The following is a 25,158-nucleotide window of genomic DNA, read 5'->3' as shown; positions in this document are numbered from 1 at the left end:
TTGAGTTGCCATTGACCCACATGGAAAGGACAAACCTGAAAGGAGGGATTATGATTGGCACAGGCCACTTGGATTAAATCTGTACGATGGAAAAATCAGGCTTAGATTTTTGCTTATATTTCCTCACCGTCCCCAGCCCCCCCCAAGCTCTCATGATTGAGAGACTGGAGGACAACGTCAGATCTCACACAGAGTTAGCACGGCATGAGACAGGGAGTCTGCACTAAAGCAATTTTATGGCTATATGCTTTCAAATGAAATCAAAACTTCCCTAACACTGCAGCCCTTCTGCTCCCAAGGCTTTCCCAACTTCTGGGGGTTGCTGGCAGTTACCTAAGGACTTAATTTTCAGAAATAACTGGAAAATTGCAGTAGTCTGGATCCGTGATAAACAACCAGTCACAGTCTATGGGACACTGCACTGCTGGGCACCCAGGCAGTCTGGGAGCAGAGGCCCTTCGGCTGGAGTGATTTTGCAGCCCCCTTATCTCCCACGCAGTCAGCTCCTGGCCATAGCAAAAATGCAGTTGTGCTTAAATTGGGGATTTAATTTGGGGGGGGATCTCTGTAGAGAGGGATCTTCCCCACCATCTCCCCCAGGAAATGAGTGTTTAGAGTTCTTTGTCCCAGGTCACACTAGCAGAGCAGCTTGGCTATCAGTTGCAAGGGCCTTTGGGGGACTTAACAGATTGTAAAATACTGAAGTGTGATGATTATTCAGCAAGTACCCTCTCCAGTCACCACAACCATCATCTGTGGCTTACCAGCCAGAAACTTCGAGTCATGAAAACAGAGGCTGTTGACTAGTGAGCCACATGCGCTCATCTCCAGCCCACCAAACTATCAACCACAGCAGAGCTGCAGTGCAGCACTGGTGCACCTTAACTTTCAGTGAGGTGTAGCAGTCAGACTGTTGGATCGTGTTTGGCAGGTATTATCTTGATGCTTATGCATCTTTCGTAAATTGTTCAGTAAGGGGTTTTGTCAATGGTTTCATGTTATAAGGCTTCTTTTTATATCCCCCGCTGCCTCTTCCAGGCCCTATCCACCCATTCGTTGCAACTATTAATAAAGTATCCCTTCCTCCAGCTGCAAGAGCAGGCTTTGCAGCCTGTTTTTAAGCTATTGTTGCACTTTTAACAATTAAGACTTCACAGCTTACACTTCATTATTTTATTTCCTTGAATCCAAAGTGCATTTTTAAAGGAACTATGTCAGCTGACATATAGTCCTAAAAATAGGCATTCAAAAAGCTAAAACCTATAGAAATGCTTCCAGGACTTTTTTTTTTTTTAACTCAAAGTCAGCATTTCTTTTAAATTAACTTTCTTCCGCAACCCAAACAGTACTGCTCTGTATTAACGAGAAACAAATTGTGGGAAACATTAACTCTAAGCCAACTATCCTGACAGCACCCGTGCTCATGCTGTCTTTTTAAAAAGCCTGTCTGCCTGTCTCCTTGCTGCCCCAAGCATTAGCTAGATTCACAGAGTCAGAGAAGAGTAGGGGTTGGAAGGGACCTCTGGAGATCATCTAGGCCAACCCCCTGCTCAAGCAGGATCACCTACTGCAGGTTGCACAGGATCACATCCAGGCAGGTTGTGAATATTTCCAGAGATATTCACCCACACAATGGACATAAAGATGGAATACATAGGTTACATATGTATTAAAATATATATTCTCTAGCTGTTACATCTACATGGTACAGTCAGCACTGATCTCACCACCATCTTAGCAGAACACCACATGTAAATCTTAGATAAAGCCCTAAAGCAATTTAGGAGGTTACAGAAGAGAAGTGCAGAGTCAGGGTGCTGTCACACTGCGCAGCTTTGCTTCCTTTAGCCTGGGACCATAGCAGGTACACGTTCTGGGTTCCAGCACAGCGGTACCCAAATCTGCTCACCTCCATTCAGCAAACCAAAGATCAGACAATGAAATGATGAAGACTCAACAAGGATTTTGATTGCCTCCTTTTTTTCTTCTTTCATTTGTCCACCCCATATTGACACACCACACATACAGTTTTAGAAGACGTGTGCTCTGCTCGGCTTTCGAGGCTACCCTACTCTATAATTTCTCAGGTTTGTACCCGTAAAAAAAGGAGGGGCTCAAAATAAACAATCTCTTTGAAAATCTTGGCCTATATCCCAGTAGGGAGTAAATCTAGTCACGTACACAACATGCTTCGAACTTCAGAAAAATTAAGCATTAGAGCAGTAAAACCACAACAGGCAATATGGAAACAAAAAACTCAGTATGATGCAACAGCTAAGATCACGGAGCTCTCACTTATCTGTTTAAATTGTAATTGATCACTACTTGGTTTGTTAGTCTCCGCCACAAACCAGAACCCCATTGACTTTCTGCTCCTTGAAAAGCAACCCAAAACACAGTTCTTATGCCATCAAGTTTGAAATATGTGCAATAAGAGCCAATACTCTGTGTTATTTTACCTGTGCTGTTTCCTCTTCCTTACTGAATATGCCTGAAGTCCCAGATTTCTCTTATTGACAGCTGCCATTTCTGTCTTCTTTCAGTTCACTTCATCTTTCAGAGAAGCTGTTACCTCTGCAGTTCTAGTGTCATTTTTAATGTAATGAGAAGGTAAAGCTGTAAGAAAGGTATATACTCGATTAGTATTCTTGATTAGTATTCTTCTTTTCTTTAGGCATACTCGTTCACAAAATCAAAAAGCATGGCCAGAAGTAACAGGAAGCATCAGTTCTTGAACAATAAAACCACTGAAAGAAAAAGTTTTACAAGCCAGCTCTGGTCCACAGACCACAATGTAAAAACTGTTAGATTAAATTATTTTCATTGTCAAGGGTGGAAAAAGGAAGGAGAGAAAGAAACAAACAAACAAAAAATCCCTGTACATCATTATCATAATTAGAGTTGAAAAAAGGTGGAAATTTAATCCTATAAAATACTTTGGTAGTCAATATTTTTTTTTCCTAAAATGGTATGAATAAGTAAATATCTATTTTTTCAATTTTTTTTAAAGCATTTCCAATAAGAAATAAAACTTTGAGGTTATTTTGGGAAGAAATTCCAATTTTTAGTATTCATGAATTGAAAAATTTTGTTTCAATTTGCTGGACTCTTTTCCTATTGCATTCCTCATGAGAGCTAAAGGACTGACTGTCTGCATCCCTCATCCTCTTCTACGGGATAATGACTGCCATAATGTACCAAGCTGCTCAAAGAGAACTAGGATTCTGCTGCTTAGTGGCAAATACCAGTTGGCAAGCAAGCTCAGACCAGCAAAGAGACTGGGAGCAGTAGGCATGCAAACTATAAATCGACTAAAGAAATACGCCACAAAAGGGAAACACAGAATTTACTCAAAACTAAGTAGTCTCAAAATAGAAAGCTCCATTTTCCTCTCTGAAAGAAAAATAAAACAGCACAAAGTTAAAAAATTACAAGTGTGGGGGGGGTTCTCATAATGTGTTACTTTTTCAGAAGCCACATTATATCATCATCATGATGGCAGATTCCTGCCCTGTACAGATTTGTCCCTTTGAATCCCTGGTATTTCATATTCCTTAAAAGATAATTCTGTTATCAAAATGACTTTTGAATATGAGGCAAAAAGCAGGTTAGGGCACAAGTGGTAGAGAAGCTATAATAATATTTTCTTCAGGTCTATTCAGGAAACTCTCCGTGTTAGGCGAGAATACAAAGTTTAGGCTTCCGAACTTGTAGTTATCCCATGTTACTGTAATACAGGGAAGCAGGCCAGTTTGCTAGTTAATATATAGAACTGGCCAACAGGTCTCCTAACTTCTTTTCCAAGCTCTGCCGCTGACCTACTGTAACCTTGTAGAAGTCACTTTGACTATATTTGAAAGGTCTAATGGAATATCTATTTCCCTCTACAAGATGCATAAGGTGTAACTCACATCTACGTAATACTATAGAGATCCACAGTCAGAAATGTACTAGGGAAATGGAAAGTGAAAACAAATGCATATTTGATGCTGTTCTCTAACCCTCTGTTTGATTAAATAACATGCCCTTCCTCCTGTAGCTGTATTGAGTGGTTCATGCTGCACACTGTAGGAGTTCTATCACATTGGAATTGCTTTGTTCTAGCATGATTTAACATTATTTTACTTGTAAAGCAATGGTTTTAAATAGAAAGATAAAACAAACTCATGAGAGAAGCTTTCAAAATAAATATTCCTCTTGGTTTTCTCATGCATTTTCTTCACACAGACCAGACTGCTGCACTCCCCCCACTTAGCACAGGAATTGAAGAGAAGGACAAGAGAGGAGACAGCTCACACTCTTGAAATGCCCACAGTTGTCTCAACCTGGAGGCCTGTCTGGGCTCAGGGCTGCTTCATTTCATGCTCGGATGAAAATGCTGCTTGAAGCTGGGCAGGAAACAAGCTTCACGAGCCCAAACCACAGATGGCACACTTGCCTTCACCATACGATTCACCAGGGGTTGAAATCTGGGAGACACCATTTGGAAGCGCCCACGATGCTGCTTCAGAAGCACAAGCTGTGTTGTCCACCAGCAAAAGGCAGGCAGGGTCTCTGGGTGCCAGCATACAAAAGGAGCCTGTATGCATGAGAGCTCTTATCACTGGCAGACTCTAGGACTTGCAAAGTCAGAGCAATGAAGCCCAAAATACATATATACGCAGAACGAGCCACAAACATTCCACCCTGCTGAAAGCACAATGAGGAAAATCTTTCCGACGGATTCACAGCTGGTTTCAATCTACAGCCTAAGCATATCTAATGGGCCACCTTTATCAGAGAAGCTCTCATAGGGTTCTGGCTGCTACAGAGGGCAGTCTGCCACTGTGCAGACCCCTCAACAAAAGTCAGAGAGGACACTGTGTACTCCCTACAGGAACTGAGACATGGGGTAATAGAGACCATCTGCTACAAATTCTGGCCCTACTTGCACCTTTATTAATCCACGCCGGCTCCTAAGATCTTACTGCAGTCAATGTAGCTGCCCTATTAAAGTATCAGAAAAATGCAAGACATATCTCGAGAATCTTATTACTTATATCACTCTTAGAGGTAAATTACAGGATTCTACTCATGCGAACACCGAAAGTAACACCTGGTCTCAAATGATCCTGGGTGAGACTCCGGCTTCTCTAGAGACGGGAGAAGTTTTTCTGTTCAGAGAGGTTAAGAGAAGCTAGCACATTCAGTAAAATCAGGACCTTTACTTTCTTTTACAGCATGCACTACTTACAAAAGGAGAAAAAGTTCAAAACTCCACATCCATTTATGAAAATTTGCACGCCAGGGACTTGTTGAGAAGTTATTGTGTGCGTGTCATGTAGTAAGTAAAAAGTACTTCAAATATACATGACTTTATTTTTCCCCTCAGTGGTTTACAGATTTGTCCTGGGACAATAGAAGTTTACAGGGAAGGGGGAGATGTCTGTGATTAAGGCGGCTTTCAGCTCTTCTTCCTACAGATACCCCGTGGATATTGCTGTATTCTCCAGAATCTAAGCTTCCACTTAAAAAACAATGAAGTTTCTAGCCCATCTGGGTTTGCGGAAGCAGAATGTAAACAGATGTACTGTTGTCTTATTTTAGAAGCTATAGCAAGCCAGACTGAAACAATAGCACTAAGAAATGTCAACTGCACCCATTCATCTCAGTGGGGTGGGGTGTTAACTTTGAAGCCTAATTGTGACCACTTTAAAGCCAACCTTTTAACCATTTCGCTGCTATTACCACACCAGAAACTCCAAAGTAATGAACTTACCCAGCTTCTGTATTTGTATGCATTACTCTGAGATCTTCCATTCACTTGAAAAGGACACTGCATTACAATCGAGCTAGTCTGAATATTCTTTCACTTAAGAAGTTAGCTGAATTGTTTGCTACTGTCTTTCAAAATTAGGGTTAAAAGCAAGTCAAGGGTGAAAGGTTAGCTTCATTGTTGATGCTCTCAAAAGTGCAACACGTGGGATTTCAGGCTTTTTGCTTTCATCAGGGTGCTCAGATGGCAGTTCATTTCAATAAACTGACAAACAGCTACATACAAAACTGAAAATAATTACTAGTCAAATAACACACCACCATCAATTAGGAATAAAAAAAGAAATCCTAATGACATGGTAACACATACTTGCAACCACAAAAAAGAGGAAAGAGGGGGAAAGGGTCTTCGTTTTCAAGAACTTATGACTGCACTTACCTTAAATCTAAGGTGCATTGGGCCTGGTTCTGAGCATAGAGAGAAGTTGCCCTTCTAAACATGTTTTACATCCCATTTCTAAGAAGTTGATGTAGTCTTCATCAGTGGTCACTCTGAAGTCAGCATGTTAATTTTCTTATGGGACCAACAGTTGAAGACTAGCAGCTCTGCACACACATTTTTGTAAACATGCCTTCAGATGCTATGGGAACTCATGCTGAAAATTTTTAGGGCGTGCTACTCTGGCTCATGTTTCTGAGCATCCAGAAGCCCACTGGCATGCAGCCGACTGGGTCCCAGAAACCGTGGTGCTGCAGGGCACAATGGAGAGGCACCGGCCCTCCTGCCCATCTCCGCTGCAGGACCTGCCTGCAGTGTCTGCCATCACGTCTGCCACGTGTCACGGGTGGCACAGGACTGCTGCAGAACAACATGTGCGTGATGTTAGTAACTCTTCCCAGCTCCCATTTCAATGGTAACATCTACAGCGATGATCCAGCCACAAGCCTTTTTACTTGTCATTTTCTTCCTAACATCACACATATTAGGCTAAGAAGTCAACGCTAACACCACCACAGCACTACTCTGGCCATTACTAGTCCGTCCACATTACTTTAACCAGATAATGCTGACATGTCTCAAGATGCCCTCAGTGCAGCTACAGCTACCAGTTCAGTGGGAGTAAACAGGCAGGGGTGTTATCATCGAAGTCAGCTACGTGGCAGAGCTAAGGGAGTGGTATCACCCAACAAAAGATCTTGAACAAGCAGCTGGGACAGGAGTAACCTCTCCTAGCTCCCAGAGCAGCAACTGGAAGAAGGCAAAGTGGAAGGATCTGCATAACCCAGGCTACATTTTACAGCAAGGTAACTTCTTGAGCACACATTCTCATTCCTGAATAAAACTATCTTCACTCAGGAAGGTCTTGAACTGGTATAACAGTGCCTACATGTGGTAAGGAATAGGGTTATTTGAGTAGAAGGGGGAAACTTTCCTGTCTCCATAATACCTAGGTGTTTGTGGCAACAAAGCCCTGATTCATGCAGTTCAGGTTCTTTCGCCTGCTGCACCAGACAATACTCTGATGTTGTTATTAGCACGTCATGAATGCACAATCCTTCCATGTGTAACTGCCACTGTAAGCTGGGCATTAGGGTGTTTGGAGTTTGCCCTAATAAAAACACCAAATCCAAAAACCTCTGTTATCAAGTACCTGCATTTCCTAAATCTTGATCTTGAAACCACAACAGAATATTTGTGAAATGCTCATGATAGAAAACCGAAAACAAAATTCTGTTTTCACTTAAAAGCCTGCAAACTCTGACTTCACATGCGAAAGGCCTGGTATGGAAAGACAGACAGACACCTTCATTTTCTATTGACTTCAATCAGCTGCAGCAGGGTGATCAGTTCTCTGCAGAAGGTGTTGAATAAGGTCGCACATTATTTCACAGAAGTGTTTGAGTGCTGTTGAACACATTTTCTACAGATGCTTAGAGGTACAGAACAAAGGCAGCTGAAAACAGACTTGGTAAGTTTACAGTTTGACTTTATCACTGTATTAAATTCCCATTCAACATCAATAAGGCACCACACACTTGTTATAAAAGAATAAACAGCCTCATAAAAACTAGACTCTCCACTCTTTGCTTTGCCTTGCATCCCTCTTCTTTTCAACCGCTAACAAGTAAAACATACCCCCCCACCCCCCGACAGCTGGATGTGCAGAAGCCTGTGCCGGCAGTGTCCCGGTCCGGAGCGACGCTGCAGGCTGGAATGCTGACGCTGGCAGGGCTGCCACCGCGTTTACTTAACACTCATTTCTCTCAGTCTGCTTCAGACCAGAAATGCAGGCAATGAAAACCTATTCAACCTCTGAGAACCTCGGCCGTAGCGGGTTAGCAGAGCGGTGTCTGTGCAGGTACATGAAAGAGGCATTCAGAAGACGCTCCCATTCAAGGGAGGTAAGAAAGAGAGCCCCCAGCTGTCTCTGGTTACCTTTTATTGGCATGAAAAGGGGAAGGCAGGAGGGGCAAGGTTTCAGGACAAATGAAAAACAAGCTTTCTATGATTCGCTGTTAAACCTCAAAACAAAAGCTCTGCAAATTTAAGCTAAAGGAGCTTAGTTCCATTTCTTTCAGTTTAGTAATTTATTACAGTGAAGAGAATGAAAAAGCTGTTTCCAGTAGTGGATTAAACATTACCCTGAAACAGAAGTAAAATGGAAAAAATATACGTTATGAACTCAGCAAGTTTCTCAGGCAAATAAATAGCAATTAGCAAACACATGAGAAAGTGTACCATATTAGTAGGTATCCAAGGATCTTTGGGTAAAAACATTTACATAATGATGATAGCTGGACAAAACAGCTGCCATAGAAGCATTATTAAGTAGAGGGTATAATCTGTAAACACTCACCACCCAAATTAAACCAAGGTCTGTGGAGATGGAGGAGAAATTGCTTGTGTCAAGGGACAGGCACGATGGGTGCAGACAGCCCGGTGCTGCCTTCCTGAAGAAGCCAGCCCAGGGCGAGGTGAGGGCACAAGAGTGGCACTGGCAGGAGCATCACTCCCTGGAAAGCCACCAGCAGCTGGGGAAGAAGGCACACTGACCAGCAGATGCTCCTGCCCCTCTCAGCCCATGGGGACAGGCAGCCCACAAAGCCCTGCACTGTCCCAACCTTGCTACAAACCTGGACAAGACCCAATTTTGTAAGCCTTACATGACATGGCAGACTCTCCCCGAGGCGTGGTGGATGCCCAGATTAATTCTGGGTTCGGTTCACTCCATGCAGTGCCTTAGGAGAGAAGACAGATGGGCCAAAGCTTCCCCACAAGTATTAGAAAACCCAGTGACCCCCATACAAGCACGAGCAGTTCATCTACCACCCAGCCATGCTGCATGGAGGGACGTAGTGCAGGGACCCCAAGACAGCTCCTGGCACTACATCCTGCAGCCCACAGCACAGCACGGCACCGCACCGCACAGCAAGCATGGCATGGTGCTGCACCAGGATCAGCATGCATGCTCGCTCGTGTGGGGTGAAGAGTTAAGCCTTGCCACAGCATCGAGTCTCAGTTCTTTCTATGAAATGAGGACAGTCCCGTGTTCCTGCTTCATAGGATCTTTTAAAGAAACATGAGGTCCTCTGACACTTTGGAAGAGGAGACCTCACAAGTACAGATCAGGAATGCCTGCTAAATACGTTCCAGAGTGAATCTAACAATTTATCAGATTGTGTCAGTTGGGAAAACATAATTAATAACCATAATATCTAATATTTACATACTTCTCTATACAAACCTGTTATTTTTCTGTAGCGGTGTACAAATATTACCTAATCAGTCACCTGAGGACACATGGCCAAAGCCTTGGCTTCTTGATGAACTGCAGAAGTCTTTTAAATTGTGACCACACGCTCCAAGGTTTGTTGCATTGAATCTAGGCAACGCAAGTTTAGCTGCACTCGTGTAAATACCTTGAGATAACTCAGAGCCCTTTATAAATTTAGGTGCCCTTCATGCCACCTAAATTTAGGTGGGTTTGAGAGACCTGAAAGATTATACAGACTGTTATTAGCAACTTTAATAATTTTTCAAAGACCAGTATTTTGCATAACTTACAACCTAGTTATAAGTTTTTGCTACAGTTTTAATTTCACATCGGCATGTCTCTTAGAGGTAAGTTAGCCAGAGACCAAACTATCTGGTTGAAGCAATGATCTGATCATTATAGCATACTAGCTATCACCTTGATACACAATGAAATATAGAAAAACAGGAAGGATTTATTTGGAAATTAATTTGGCAGTACTGTAGGATTTGCTGTAAGGGAAAATATCCAGGAGTTTATGTAATTCCTTAAATCTTTGAAGAGATGAAATGGATGATTTAGAAAAAGTTCTTAGAAACACTTCAGAAGAAAAATATTTTATTCATTACAGTAACTTCTTTTTTTTTTTTGTAGATCATTCTTTTAGTCTCTTAACATATCTTCAAGCAAACATGGCCTGCCAAATATTTTAATCAGACTACTTCTGATCTGCAATCTCTCTGATATGGATCATATCTTAATAAATCATTTCACAGTCTAGAAGAACCATTAGGAGCAAACCACAGCACCTGCAGACAGGGCATACAGTAGTCCTTTGGCATTACGGTAGGTGATATGAGAGGATAGAAACAATGGTCAAAATTCAGTGTTGATACCTGAATATTTAAAAATTGGTGGATAACGCCTTGATTCCTGTAATTTGTCAAGCAGCGCTACTGAAGCTGACCTTAAAAGCTAACATTAAACATTATGAGAGAATATAATGAAGTGCATTCTTACAGAAACCTTACTAAAGTTATTTAAGTCATCCCACTGACACAAGTAGGATTTGGTCAAATTTTTGGTAACATGCACACTGAGGAGCGAGAAAAGGTCAGAAGCAAGAGGATTTTAATCTCTCAGGCTCAAAGGCTAGATATATTCTTTTGTCTCAGATCTTCTTGCAAGACACGCAATACATTTTGAACACTACATTAAATAGAGGTAAATAAATCAGTGTTAGTCTTACTTTCCTAAAAAGAGCAATTACTGGCACCATCCTTTCATCTCTTCTCAGATTCTACATTGGTGGCAAATCATGCAGGTGGTAGGATACATACTATAGCAGACATCTGCTAAACACAATGCAGTTAGATTGTTATTAAAACTGCACTCTTTCTTGTGTTTTTGGTGGCATTCGCTGTTCTGTGTAACATTCTGCTTTACCAGTTTCCCAATGCATATGTCCCAATCAATAACCAGCCCATTTTTTATCCAGGTTGTCCTTGCCCACCTGACTCCTCACTTGCAGAGTTCTTTTAAGCACATTTTATTTGGGCAAGCTACACTTTCCTTTCTATTTTAACTATTACAGGCAAATGTACGCTAGCCCCTTCCAGAGAACGAACACTGCGCCTGCACCTGAGCTCCTACCTCCATAAACAACATTGGCAGAGTGTTCAGGAGAGTCTTCTGGTTCACATTTCTGTTACTGAGCCAAGTTCAGTTCTGTCATGTGCTACTTGACTCCTCCTGTTTTCTCCTTGATCCCATGCCCTTTCCTTCTTCTCCTCCTCATCACCCCACCCCCACCCCCCCCGCCCCATGAGCAGAAAAAGGAGCTGGTCCCACGGGGGCCAGCAAGAACCTGTCCAGAGGCTGCTACAAATCTGGTCCCACGCTACCACAACGGCCCTACCATAAACTTGGAAGTCCTAACCATTTCTGTGGAAAGTCTACTGCTCACATAACACATTGGCTCAGCAGAGAAGTAGCAGTCTTTAAGGGGATTTAGCTTTATTCAAAATGAAACTTTTTTTGCCCATTTAAACATATGAACAGCTGCACCCCTGTTTTAGCATCCCCACTAGCCAGGGCAGGAGAACAAACAGAAAGCTTTCCAGGAGTGGCCTTCAATGAAGAAAACAAAAGTGACTTAAGAGGCTCAAAGCCACACAGAAAGACTCTTCCCATCCAAGGACTGGAATAATGAAAAAGAACAGTGCTTGCAGCAATATTATTTGCTAGTGAATGGATCCAAGCTCCGTGTGATTCCTGACATGTAGTAGTAAATGCAAGAAATGACAGTGTCTTACTTGCAGGAAAAAACAACTGAAAAATTTAATACTAAATATGATTAGAAAACACCAAAGAATTTGAAAGCTTTGCTTCAGATACCGTCACCATTCATTACTGATTGCACAGGGAACTTACACGAGGAGCTTGCTAGGAAGGTTTTATAATCTGATTCCCAAGCATTTGCAATAAAAGGCCAAGAAAAAGGTTTAAAATAATGAAATAAAGCAAGTTACCATTAGTGACATTGAGCAATGGTATTTACACACCATGAGATAGTAGGTATTTAGGGATGTTTTGGTAAATATTTTACTGACTCACTTCTTAAGGGCATTTCTCTTAGAAGGAGCTCTTGAAAAGGAGACAGTCGACATGTTTTAGAAGAGCATGCAAAGGTAGTTGCAACAGAGGCACAGAAACAAGAGATTGATGAACAAGATTAATGAAACTTTAGATATCATCAGTTGTTTATCTGAATGTCTACAGTTTCCTTTGGTTTAGACATTAGGCTTACAAGAACACATAGTATCTGTCAAGCCAGACATAACCACTGAACCCTCTCACTGTATCTTGGCGACGACTCCTCTTTTCCTGTATTTGAATGCTACGCTGTACATGAATAGAAAACTACTACTACATTTTTACAAATCGTGGGAAAAAGTGTCTCCCAGTTTAGGGAAATCCTTTTCTTATCTGGACACATTTACACAGCATCACTAAAATCCAGTGTGAATACACTACTGATACTTTATGCTGCTGCCACTGTCTCACAGAACAGACTGAAACTAACCTTGTACACAATCTTAACTCCTATGAAGTAAACATGGGTTTATACAAAAAAAATTCCCTTCCCACCACTGCGACAGAATGCCCTACGAATTGCACAGTGCATAAAACCAGAACAAAACCCATTGGAAGAGGAAGCAACAGTTACAGCATAACTATTTGATGCTGCAGGGGGAAGAAGGCATAATTTAACTTGTTCACAGCACCTGGGTGGAACACTTCATTCTTATCATTTATTCCATGTAACAGAACTCAGCCAATTGATCTTTATTTGGATAAGTAACTTTGATGATGTCCGGGTGGGTCATTAAAGCATTTCCCCCTTCTATCTACCATTATACAGACAGGACTGCAAAGTTTTATGAAGTTCTTGGAAAGGGGTTTTCCTCAAGTTTTAAACACAGCCAAAGTATTTCGTTTTCAAAGAAGGTGCAGTGAACTTTCATGAGAGACTTTGTCTGCTTTGAAGTGTTGTGGGTTTTTTCCTGCAAGGTGACGCTATTTTTTTTTTCTGGAAAAACACCTGAAAATGCTGTGAATGCAGGATAATATAAAGTAGGTAACACCGAGGAACTTGGGAGATTCAGCTGCACACAGGACTCTGCACCACTTTACAGACTTTGCTGGGTTACAACTAGCAACGGAGGCCTGCATGGTTTCTATTTATGGTTATCCAAAACCACACTGGAAGATAAAATACGCAGCTGTGAGGTACAGTGGGATGGGGTTTCAGAAAAATAACTCTACTTTCATATCTCAGTCGGGTCATGCTTACACAACAGGAACAAACGGTTTGAAATTGAATCAGCTGAACTGGACTTGTATAAACAAGACATGCTGAACTTAAGTTTTGTCCAGCAATTTTCAATATTCATCTGCAGCTTTTTCTAAGAATTTCCTGTTCCTGGCAATTAGGAATCTTTCATGAGGCATCTGATGAACTGTGCGGACATAATGAGAGATTAGGTGATTGAAATGAATTCCTGCGTCCAGTTTGGCACTTAACTACCTTGGTTTCAAACGTTGAATTGGCTATTAAATGTGCTAAAGGTAAGCTACTCTAAACACTAATTAAACTATTTGTAAATTGTTCTAGGATGTTTTAATGTGTTTATATGCCTTGCTCACAAATGTTTCCAGGATTTTAAGTAGTTTAATTTAATATCCCCAATAAAGGCTAAGCCTAAAGGTAATACGTGTTGATGTGATCAAAGTCTCTCTCTTCCTGAATGAATATACAACTCAGTGCAATGTAACTAACACGGTGAATAAGTTCTGTAAAGTGATATAGGCCAACAAATCACAAACCCGGGAGAAGGTCTACAGTTAGAAGACCAAGCCATTCCTCTCAATGTTATCCCATGCTTCTGACTAGAATTTCCACACACACACAAAAAAAAAATCCACGCAAATCCCCCTTTTGCCCAAAACAAAACAAAAATTAGTCAAAAATCATTATAAGAGGATGACATGAATGAGTCATCCATCTATCATTAACACACCTACCAGACTGTCTAAGCAGAATCTCACTTCATATGAAGTCTCTCCTCTTTTTTTTTGTCCACAGTAGCATTATTAACATAAGTATTATGGATTGATTTTCAGGGGGGGAATCCACACATTAGAAATTAAAATGTCAAAGAAAAGTATTTCAATATTTAAATTAAGCAGTCTTAATACCTATATTAATAAATTCTAGGCCAAAATCTCTCAAGGTTCCGTAGAAAAAATATGCATATTTAAAATCCAGGGGACAAGGAAGGGGTGGGGGATGGACAACTCTTGGAAACAGAAACAGAGACTTTGCCCTAAAGGTAAGAAGAGGAAGAGTGAGGATGTATCCCAGAGGCTCTTCCATTTCCTGTCACCACTATAGGAAAGGACAAGAATTAAGACAGTCCCTGTCTGCTCCTGGCTTACTTTGTTCACTGGTGTTTCACTGCTTCAGCCTAGGGCTCAGTGAGGGCTTTCTCACCCAGGAGTCTGTATCAGTTATTACCAGCACCACCACAGAGAGATAAATCAGCAGCAGCGATGCAGTTCTTTCAGCAGTACAGGAGAGAAGCTACGGAAAACAGGGAGATGCCAGGCAAAATCTCAAGCCACTTGTCCATCCACAGTGAAAAAAAAAAAAAATCTGTGAGGGGTTAAGTGGCCATTTTTTCCCCCTAACAGAATAAGCAGGACATTTTCTAAATTGAAACATTTCTGACAGCATCACACTTGATACTGCTGTGTTGAAAGAACGAGACCATGAAATCTGTCTGTGGACATTTCTGAGAACTGTGATCAACTGTCCTTCAACTGGCCCATGTCTATGTTAGCAGCCTCTCTCAGCCTGTGGAAGTGGGTGGCTGCGTGCAACCTGCCTGCTGGGATGGTCCCTGGGATGCCCTGCCTCCAGAGAATGCTCTGATGGGTCACAGGCAGAGGTGGCCATGTCCCATGGCATGGGAACATTCCCAGGCACAGCTTAACTAATTACTGGTACTTATGCAACACTAAGGTCTTTTTAAACTACCATACAATACCCTCTTCTTTCAGGAGGCAGTCACAAGTGACCAACAATCCCCTGTTATTAACAAGCAGTATTTGCAAGGAAAACATAGGTGTCCTCTCTGTTGAGCCCAGGGACAAGTTGCAGTTTTTGGGGGGTACCTGAGAAGCAGGTACAGCTCCACATCATCAAAACAGACAGATACCCTAGAATGGACTCCCTATACAGCGTCATAATTTTGTGTTATAGGGCTTTATGGTAACAATCCTTTAAGATTTTCAAGCTCTAACACACACGCATGCATTACAGTCTCTCACCAGCTAAATTTGCATTCATTGTTACTCCTTAACCCGAAACCTCAGGTTTAAATAACTGCCAGCTGATATTATCAATGTTTGGTTTATGAGTCATCCAGCCAGCACGATGGGCCAAGGAAGAAAACAGAACCTTTACAAACATGTCCTAATTTTTCTGCTGCCATGGGGAGCAGGAGAAGGCACAGGAAGGATTTGAAGCCTGAACCAAAATATACGTCCCAGGCTAGAGTTCTACCTGTTAGGCACACGTAAATTTATAAATCAGGTCACGAAGAGAACAGCAGGAAGACAGCTCTGGGACATTAGACCTAATGTTTCAGTACAGTTTCAAGTTTCAGCATGAAACTTGCTTCCTATTTAAATTTGTTCCTTCACATAAACACCAGATTTCTTTAAGTATTTATTTTTTCCTCAGTGAGGCTCCAGAAATTTGAAAAAGGAAGGGAGAGAGAAATCACTGCTTTGGATTTGGCTTTACACAAAGGAAGGTCATTTAAAGAGGAACTGTCCATCCTCACACACACACATGCTAAGGACAGTTTTGCTAAAATCAGCAGAGCAATCTACTGATAGAAAAGCAAAGAATGGAGTTGTTCTCATGAGTCTTTTTGTTCTCAGCAGAATTCTGCACCATCCTGGAGCCCAGGGACTCAGCCTTGCCAGGTGCTGAGCACCTCAGCTGGCCACTAGCTCCAACAAAATAAGCAAAGTCCTAGCAGCAGAGAGCAAGGCACAGTTGCCAGCCTCGCTCAGATTGCACAGATATGCAATACGCCCAGACTAGAATCATCTGGGATGCGTTAGGCTGGGAAATCTCTCATCTCTGCTAGCATACCTGCTTTTTATTCGGGCGAGTGTTGTTGCAACAAAAGTAATATGTTAGACTGCACTGATAAAATTGTCTGTCAGAATCTGGGTTGGTCACTCTTATCTCAAAACTAAAATTAAATATTTCTGTGAAAATTGTGCAACAGAAGTCAAGGCTAAAGTAAATCAAAAACCATTTGTTTTGTTTAAACTGGTGGATTGCAGATATCAGAATAGAACATAAGGAGGGGAGTGGAAAATTTTGCATTATGGCACTAGGCGATTCATTATGTTTTATCTGTCCTGCAAAATCATTTTCAAGGGTATCACATTTTCTGTAAATTATTATAGCTTCTAACACTGATCACAACTTCAACTGCAACAGACCAAAACCAGCATGCAAATGCTGACTTCATATCTTGTGTTCAGATCCTGCTAGCAATTGTTCAAGTACAAGCACATTTAAATTATGAGTGTTTTTCTTATCTGCATCCTTTATGCAAAGGTGTGGATCCTTACTTACACTTTTGCGATGGCTGGTCAATGTTCAGGGCTTCAGCCTGAGAATAGCAAACTAACAGCTTCTTTCATGTATTTTCCACTATTTCCTTGCTTCAGCCAAATCAAAAACATAGGCAACACTGCATTACTTAGACTGCTGCCATGAACAAAAAACAGCCCCAGAAAGTCGCCTGGCCTCCCTATGTGGTCAGCTGGAGTAGGCAGGCCCTTCTTAGGGGCACTTATTTCCACCATCACCACCCCCACCTCTCTGAATTAACACAGGTGGGATGAATTGCCCTCTGGACACGCTTATTTAGCCTCACTGACTATAAACAGGGCTCAAGGTGACTAGATGCATTGCTCCAGATAGGCAAGATGAATGTGTTATTAGAAGTTAAGCCCCAGGAAAAAAAGAAAAGAAAAAAAAAAAATCAAGTTCAGTAAGAATGTGGGTGCCTCTTCCTTCAAAAGCAGTAGCCCTACTCTGCTTATGTCTCAGACTGGGCTCATGCGGACACTGGGAACTCTGCAACTGCCCTGGCTTCCAGCTATTTCTGGTTCATGTCTTGGTGTTGATTTTTGACCTTTTGGAGACCTCTTTGTGTAAGGTAACACTGCTCACTCACTCCCCAAACCGCACAGGAGACTGAGCAAAACAGGAAAGTGAAAGCAATAGCAGCATTCCACCAGGCAGGCAAAGAGTTAAAGATATGAGGATCAGGAAAGCTGACTTTAGGAACTCCTACAGTTTCAATCACTTATTAAAAAAGGATTTATATTTCTGAAGTAAGGATCTGTACTTCCTCCCTCTTCTGAAGCTATACATTTCTCTGCCAGACTGTGATGAAAGGGCCCTCCCTTGCCCATCACAAGCCAACACTGAAGTCATCCTGTTATTCTTTTTCACCTTGCACACATGTTGAGGCATCTCTGTGGAAGTCTTGCTGAGACACACATCTCTTATTGTCTCTTGTTCCTCTTTGCTTATGAGGCCTTTTTATAATCCCACATTTCTTCTGCACATACTTCAAGCAAGAATGTTTCTGGGATTTCAATGAAGGAGGATCCATACATGTAAACAATGCTGTTTTCTAACTGCACATGATCAGCCGTTAAAACCAGAAGGCATTTCTATGAAGAGAGTATTGTAAAGAGTTCTTACTAGAAGGTCTTGCTCACCTCTTATTTGAAAGCCCACCTGCCGCACCCTAACTACAACAGATCAAAGCAGTAAGGTCAGGAAGATGGGCCCCTTCCACACTACAGCAGGGTTTGATAGGTTGCTGCTTTTGGCAGGTGGATGTGGAACCAGCCACAGAGTGATTTGGCTGCCAGAGACTCCCCTCCTGCCTGCATCACTAGAGAAATTCTTCAAAGGCTCAGTGTCACTCACAGTACTTCTCCCTGTTGGAAGTGAGAGAAGAAGAGGCTACCCCTCCTCTCTATTTTAGGTAATGTTCATCCTTGAAGTTGAACTTAAGGACATAATTAGGGACTGTCTAGATTTTTTTTTACCTGCTGGTAGTCATTCTGGGCACTGAAGGGCATAAATGGCTGCAGAGGGACTCCAGCAGCCACCTCCCTTGCCTGACCAGGTCACTTCCGTGTGTCCAGTCTGTCCTCCCAGTAAAGAAAGGGTCTTTCATAAACGGGCATCACCATCATTTGACAGAGGACATAGAACTCACAGGCAACCTTAACTCTATGCAGCAAAGGCATGATGAGCACTGCGGGCTGCAGACCACTCCCAAGATCAGTTCAGATATGATGCAGGGTAGCCACAGGCTTTCCCTGTGGGAAGGAAAGAAAATTGGATAGCTGTATGTTATGTATCTTTGGGGTTGTTAGAATGCTGAGAATAAAGCAAAGCAAGATTAAGAAGTGTATTAGGCCATCTCTGATAGATCTTTTCCACTTTTCAGGAAGAGTTTCCCACTGAGCTCCTGGGAGGTGCTGAGCCCCTGAGGACTCCATGCAGAGGCTGGAATTTGCAGCCCCAAATGGCATTGTTTTTCTGTGCAAGGCTGAACTATCAGGGAAGGTATCAGTGCAGCCTGTTGCTACCGATACTGTAAGCAGAAGACAGACACAGTGGGTCTTTTGTTTATCAGTTCTCTGCAGTGTACAGCCCCTTTGTCAATAATAAGCCACCTTCCTGCAGCTCTTGTGTAGTGCAATGCAACATTTTCAGGTCAGCTCTGCTAAACTGAATCTGCAATCACCTGATATCCGAGAGTTAAAATTGTGCTGATAAGAAAAATGTCAGTACAAGAAAATTCTGAGGAGCATGGTGCAAGAATAGGTTAAACTAGAGAGGACACGTTCTTTCTAATAAACACAGGTTACTTTTGGCTGGTCTTCGCATCTCAGATTTACTACTCGTACTACTGGAATCATTGTATTGCCTCATCACAGGGCTCATGTGAAGCTGTGCTTACTCATGCTTGCAAAGCACTTCAAGATCAGAGGGAGCAGGGTCTGTAAAACCATGAAATATACTTCGTTACCATTATTATTTGACCACAGCAATGGGAAATATGCTTTAAAAATGCTTCAGTTCATTAGTTCAGGACTATCTTTTAGTAGATATAAGTTTAGCTGAGAGCCTAAAAGCAAAAAACCAGCCAGCTGCAAGGCTCACACTTCACGCACCTTAATACAGGCCTATCTTTTGCCTCACTGAGCTGGTGCTTAGTTTTAATGCTGTTTTTAATCCAAAGGTAACAAGTAGATGCAGAGGTAAAGTAAATGCAAATGAATCTGGGACTCACCCTAAAACATCTGTCTCACAAAATGTTCCCCTCTGGCCCACATCCTGAGTTGCTATCCTTCTCTCTGCATAAGCTTATGGGGTCTCATTAACGCACCAGGCAAGTCTACACAGCAAAAGGCTGTTAGAGATCCTGAGGTAGCTTTGAGGGAACTGGCTTGTCTACATGGTACATTGCAATACCATGCACGGATGCTAGCTTAGATCCCAGAGGCACTATAGCTGTGTCTGTATAGCAAAGCACCCACGCTAATTAGCCCTGCCCCTGAGGATGCTGCAGGAATGGAGCTAATTAGGTATGCTGAGAGGCACCCCTGTTAATTAGCCCAGGGAGAACACAACAACAGTAACAGAGTTTCCGATCATGGCATCAGCTCAGGGATCTCTATAGCGTACTTGGCTGTGTAGCATAGCTGAGCCCACAGGCTCTTTTGAGCACCTACCTAAGACCCTAAATATCTTCTTTCAATCCAGTCTCACCATCTGACCCTGCTCTTGCAAGTATTCATAGGGTTTTTTTTTCCTTGATGGTAGGAAAATTAAGTAAATAAATAGATTCAAAAGAATGAAGAAAAAAGCCAGTATAAACCACACTACAATAATCTAGTATTATTAAATTCAGCTACAGGTAGTGACATGCCTGTAGGGAAGCACTGGATATTCCTAACCTATCTTGATAAAAGGCATGCTTTGGCTAGTGGTGCATGTTTTGCAAGCAGTGTATCTCCAAAGGTATTGTTAACTCAAGCCAACTCAGCCATAAATACAGACTATGGTATATTAAGTTGTAATCATGCAAGATTTTCCATTACAAGTTCAGGGCTGAATGAAATCATTTAGGCACAGGCTCACACCTAGGAAAGATGGAGCTCCCAAAAGAGCAGTTTTGTCTCCTTCCTTCTCCCCTGGTTGCACCAGACAGGAGAATGGGGCTGTTCTGGCCGGTCCTTCTGCCTCCCCTCTCCATCAGACCCCTGGCTCAACAGGCATCACCGTCCGTGGCTTTGCACGGCATACGTAAGACTCTCCGCACCACTGCGGCTATCTGGCCCGGCTGCCAACGCTAAGCAACGCAAGCAGTTATGCCTCTAACTTCCACGGGTTGCTATACAACGACGCAGGGGTAAATAATAGTCTGTCTCCACTACAGCCAGCATAGATACGAGGACAGTGACGAAAGTCTTGTTAAGGAGTGCTTCCAAATGCCATTCCAACCAACATATCATAGGTACACATAAAAACACTAAGTTAATGCCTTTCAAAAAGAAAACGTGCGTGCTTCGTGTCATTCCAGGAAGGGGGGTTTTTTTTATGGTTCTTGGTTTTGAAAAACAGATCACAGTGATTTCCAATTATCTTCTAGGCGCGTGCATAAAAGCACTCAGTTCTTTCCCATATGTTACAGAAAAATTTTTTTGCATATGGGTAACTTCTGAATAGGACCTAAGCCCTTAAGTCCTGGCTTGAGTTCTCTATCACACTGCAAAAATGCACAGTGAAATTTTAAAGCAGCCTCCAGAGCTTATATTGTGGAGATGCTGGAACATGTGAGACAATCAAAATTTTTAAGAAAGGGGATATTATGAAATGATAAATACCAGAGAAGACAGAGGTTTCTTCTGGAATTAATCTGGTTCCAGTAGACATAACGCTTAGGCTTCTGTTAAAGATGGCTACATTGTAGGTGTATAAAAGCAAAAAAAAAAAAAAAAAAAAATCAGGCTCTTACCTTTTAGGTTCCCAAGAATTTACTATTTAGGATATAGAGGTTGGGGGGGGGGGGGGGGGGGGGGAGGGGAGCGGAGCGTGAGCGGCAATATATCTGAAAAACAAAGTTCAGTATTTAATCTTTACTTCGTATTCTTTAGAAAAAAATAATCTTAAAAGTAAGGTTTCTGTTTACATAGCTTTATGATACTTATCAAAATAATATAGTATGCTATAGCATTTACTAATGCAAACTGGGATATCTCATGCAACCTTGACTTTACAACAGGGGTTCTGGATGTATACCAGACACACAAAATGGTCATTAACTTGATATGATATGAGAAAGGTGTTGAAGTGAATAACTTATATAGTAGTAATAGTGGTTCTGTCTATGGACATTTTATCTTGCTCTTGCACAGCAAAAAAATACTTTAACAGGCCTTGTCTCTAGGCAAGTTTAGAGTGACCTAGAGATTTCTCAGTTTCAGAGTTCAAAATCTGCCCCTCCATTTATACTTGGCCAGTGTTCAGACCAAAGCTGCAATACGTCACATCATCTCACAGAGACCTAAAAAAAAATAGAAGAGACTGAAATTGTAGGCAGGAGCACCTCCTGATTCTATAAAAGCCGATACTATGCGCCAAAATAATGAAAATACCCCAACTCTGTTCCCAACTGTATAAATAGCTCAGATTTTCAGCTATACTGCAAGAGCTTAGCTAATACCCTTCAGTTTGTCCGTCCAGTTTTACATCTACCAATGACAATTTTCTTCTATCTATTCAAAATAAAACCTGAAGCGCAGAGGTTATCAATTTCCAAAACCTCTCGTGCATAGACAGACCCATAAAGTCTCTGTCAATGAACAACAGCTCATCATTCATTCTCATTATACTGGCACATAAATCTTCTGAGTGACCACGGAAACGGGAAGCTTGCTACCCTCATAACATTCCTTGCGTGCCTGCTAAAGGCATTGTGTCTATACATTGCCCGTGATTCCCAGAAACAGAGAGTTAAGAATAATTCAAGATATGTAACAAGGAATAGGAGGGAAGGATGTAAACTTTGTCAAAAAGTCCTCAAAACTAATTGCTTAGGAAAATACAAAAAAAACCGTGATGGTTATCAGTCTTATTTCTCAAAGGCTGACTGGCCTTAGCATAGCTTTGCACACCATCTGGAAAAAAAAATATATATAAAATTGTGGTTAACACTAGAGCCGAGGCTCATACTTTTATTCAGTTTGGAAGCCCTTAAAAATTTTCTAATGGAGGTGCTACGTAGACAACAGCTTCACGTTTCTCGAGTTAGCCTGCACTGACCTCTTCCAACAGTCCACAGAAACAAGAGGTCCAGCAGACAACAGGCTGACTGCCACTGAGCTACAAAGTCACCTGTGAGACAGAAAGGCTCATCGGGTGAGCAGCAGTGTGTCCGGGGTGCAAACATGGCATTTCCCAAAAACAGTACGCTCCAGATCTACCTGACACGTCCACACAGACGTAACCTATTTCTTTTGTACAAAGGAAGAGCTGCCATTTCATACAAAAAAAAATAAACATCTGTCTGCTCTCCAAACTCCTAGAATTATAAATAGTTTGAGTGGCAAATACTTCTGTCACAGTGTTCAGGATACCTTCAAAAGATAGCCCTAGCACTGTATGTGCTTAACCATCACCTCGTAGAATTCACTCTCATATTCTGGATAAGCTTGTTGGTTTGAACAAGAATTTGTGTCTCTGTGTCTAAAGGAAGAGAAGCAGGAGGAAGGTAGGTTGTATCAGTCACTTGTACATTTTTCAAGCTGACTGGTATAGCTTGATATCTGTGCTTTGACAGTAATAAGAGCATTAAATTCCTAAATGTTGTGTACTACGTTGCTCAACAGGTTTTATCACAGAAAAACTGAGTAGTCTTGATGAATGAAGTTTCATACAGGATAATGTTAAAAAAAAATTAGACATCATTTGCATAGATTGCATTAAGTTGCTTGTTTCCCACCCCTCCCAAGCATCTCAGTACCTTAGAAATTAATTATAGTCAGAGAGTTATTAAAATAAAATTTAAAAAAAAAAAAAACAAAACCTGAAGTCAATCTCAAACCACAAGACAAAGCAAACAGTACTGTAGTCTATTTTCAGACCTCCTCAAAGTTATTCATATTCTAGTTGTCAAACAACCATGCATCTCCCAGCTGTCTTTTTTCCTGAAATTCTGCTATGGTGTCTTCCACAGACACATTAAATTATTTCCTCTTCAATATGTTAAGAAAAAAAACCACTGCCCTAAAGTCACATGTGTTTCTCTTTAAGAAAAAGGGTCTCCCCACTTCAACTTAATAAGGAGACTAGTTCTCTGTTAATGAAGTCATGCTGTGATTTCAAAAGTACCTAGATTAGGAAAGCGGTAGTATTGGTAACAATGTCATTGTCACACGAGGTAGAAATATTCCTTCTAAGCCTTTTTAATTCCACCTTTCCTGGGACAGCGTTTCAATCTGTACAAACCAGATTCTTTGCTAAATTTATAACTATGGTGAGAAACACATCACTTCAGAGAAGCACAAGGAAAGCTGTGCAAAATACTAAGGTTTAAATGCTCTTTCAAAAATATTTGTTGTCATTCTGACCCAACGGGAAGAAAAAGGGAGATGAAAGGTTTGCAATGGCAGCTTGCCTCGGTTGGTAGAGCCTGAATATGGGATTTTGCCTGGTTTATTTTAAGTCTGAGCAGCTAGCAGCTGGAGTATGTCCCACATGCTAACAGTTGGAATTCCCCCGGAGGAGGTTTGTTTCAAACGTAACCGGCCCTCCAAAGCTGGTCGTCTCTCTGCTTTAAGTTTACGTAGTCCATCATTGCCTCAACTCTCAATGATAATGCGCATATTCCGAGTGATCGAACCTCCTCACCTACTTCATATGCACTGTTTTTTTGATTTAAATGCAATCTACTAACAATAGCTACTTGCACACACATACACACCCCGGCCAGATACTGAACAGACGCAGTCTTGCAGACTTACACAGCAGCTGTGACAACAACTGATGTCACCTCCTTTGCAGAAATTTCCACAAGCATCTTCCAAAGGCCAAGTTAAACGAGATAGAGCTTATCAGTTCCTTTAAAGTGCTCTGGATGGGACCTGTCCATGTGACCCCCTTCCCGGCCGCGGGGGTGTGGTATGTCACAGCTCCCCTATCAGCTGGCACATGGCGGTGGGAGATATGAGACAGCAGAAAAGTAGTAGTAACAACATCACCCGGACTGCCGAAGACGGAACAAATACGCTGAGCAACTTCAGCATGTGCACGCTTACTTTCCGAAAACAGGTGGAGGTTTTTCAGCCCTGACTTCTTGCACATCCCACTCGCACAGATGGGTGGTAATGTTGCCAACTACGCGCTGGAAAGGTTATGGTTTGTTAGCATCGTATTAACGCCTTTAGCCGGGAGTTGCAATTCTATTTTTTTTTTTTCTTCGCAAAGTTTTCCTCTCTTTTGGGTATTCTATGAAGAAAGAAGAAATTACTAGCAGGGATATTTTTCCAAAAGCAATTCCTTAAAATAAATTCCCTGCCTCTGTTCTTGCATCTGAGATATTAGAGACTTTCAGAAGATACCTTCCACAGTTTTACTGCTGAAACTACCAAATGTTTCAGATTTCCTTCACTGCCTTTAATTATGATTAAATGGCCATTTGCAAAGAATTAATTTTTACAGCTTTCACAATGATTCAAAATATTAACTAGCCAATAACATACTAACAAAAACATATATTTAAACATTTGCAAAACATCTTACTTAATGCTTCATCCTTGCTAGGACAAAAAGGCACCTTACAGTAATTTCAAACCATAGCCATAGTATTGGACATTGCATTCAGACAGCTTGCAATTTTCACCCCAGGGCCATTCCAGTTTGCCTACAGTGGCCTGTTAGCACAGACGACAGCCTTAGACT

The 25,158-nt window shown here is 41.7% G+C and overlaps 1 long non-coding RNA gene across 1 annotated transcript; it reads right to left on the bottom strand.

Annotated features, from left to right (window-relative positions):
- Positions 1-7,471: 7,471 nt before the first annotated feature.
- On the bottom strand, positions 7,472-14,202 carry LOC129204033 (uncharacterized). The gene is made up of 3 exons (XR_008576252.1): positions 14,097-14,202; positions 8,613-9,749; positions 7,472-8,398 (listed from the first exon to the last, which is right to left on the bottom strand). It is a non-coding gene; the product is annotated as an uncharacterized LOC129204033 (long non-coding RNA).
- Positions 14,203-25,158: the final 10,956 nt, after the last annotated feature.

The sequence above is a fragment of the Grus americana genome, chromosome 3, assembly GCF_028858705.1.
Source record: "Grus americana isolate bGruAme1 chromosome 3, bGruAme1.mat, whole genome shotgun sequence".
Lineage (NCBI taxonomy): Eukaryota > Metazoa > Chordata > Aves > Gruiformes > Gruidae > Grus > Grus americana.
Note: the sequence above shows the minus strand (reverse complement) of the source record. Positions and strands in the feature narration are given on the sequence as shown.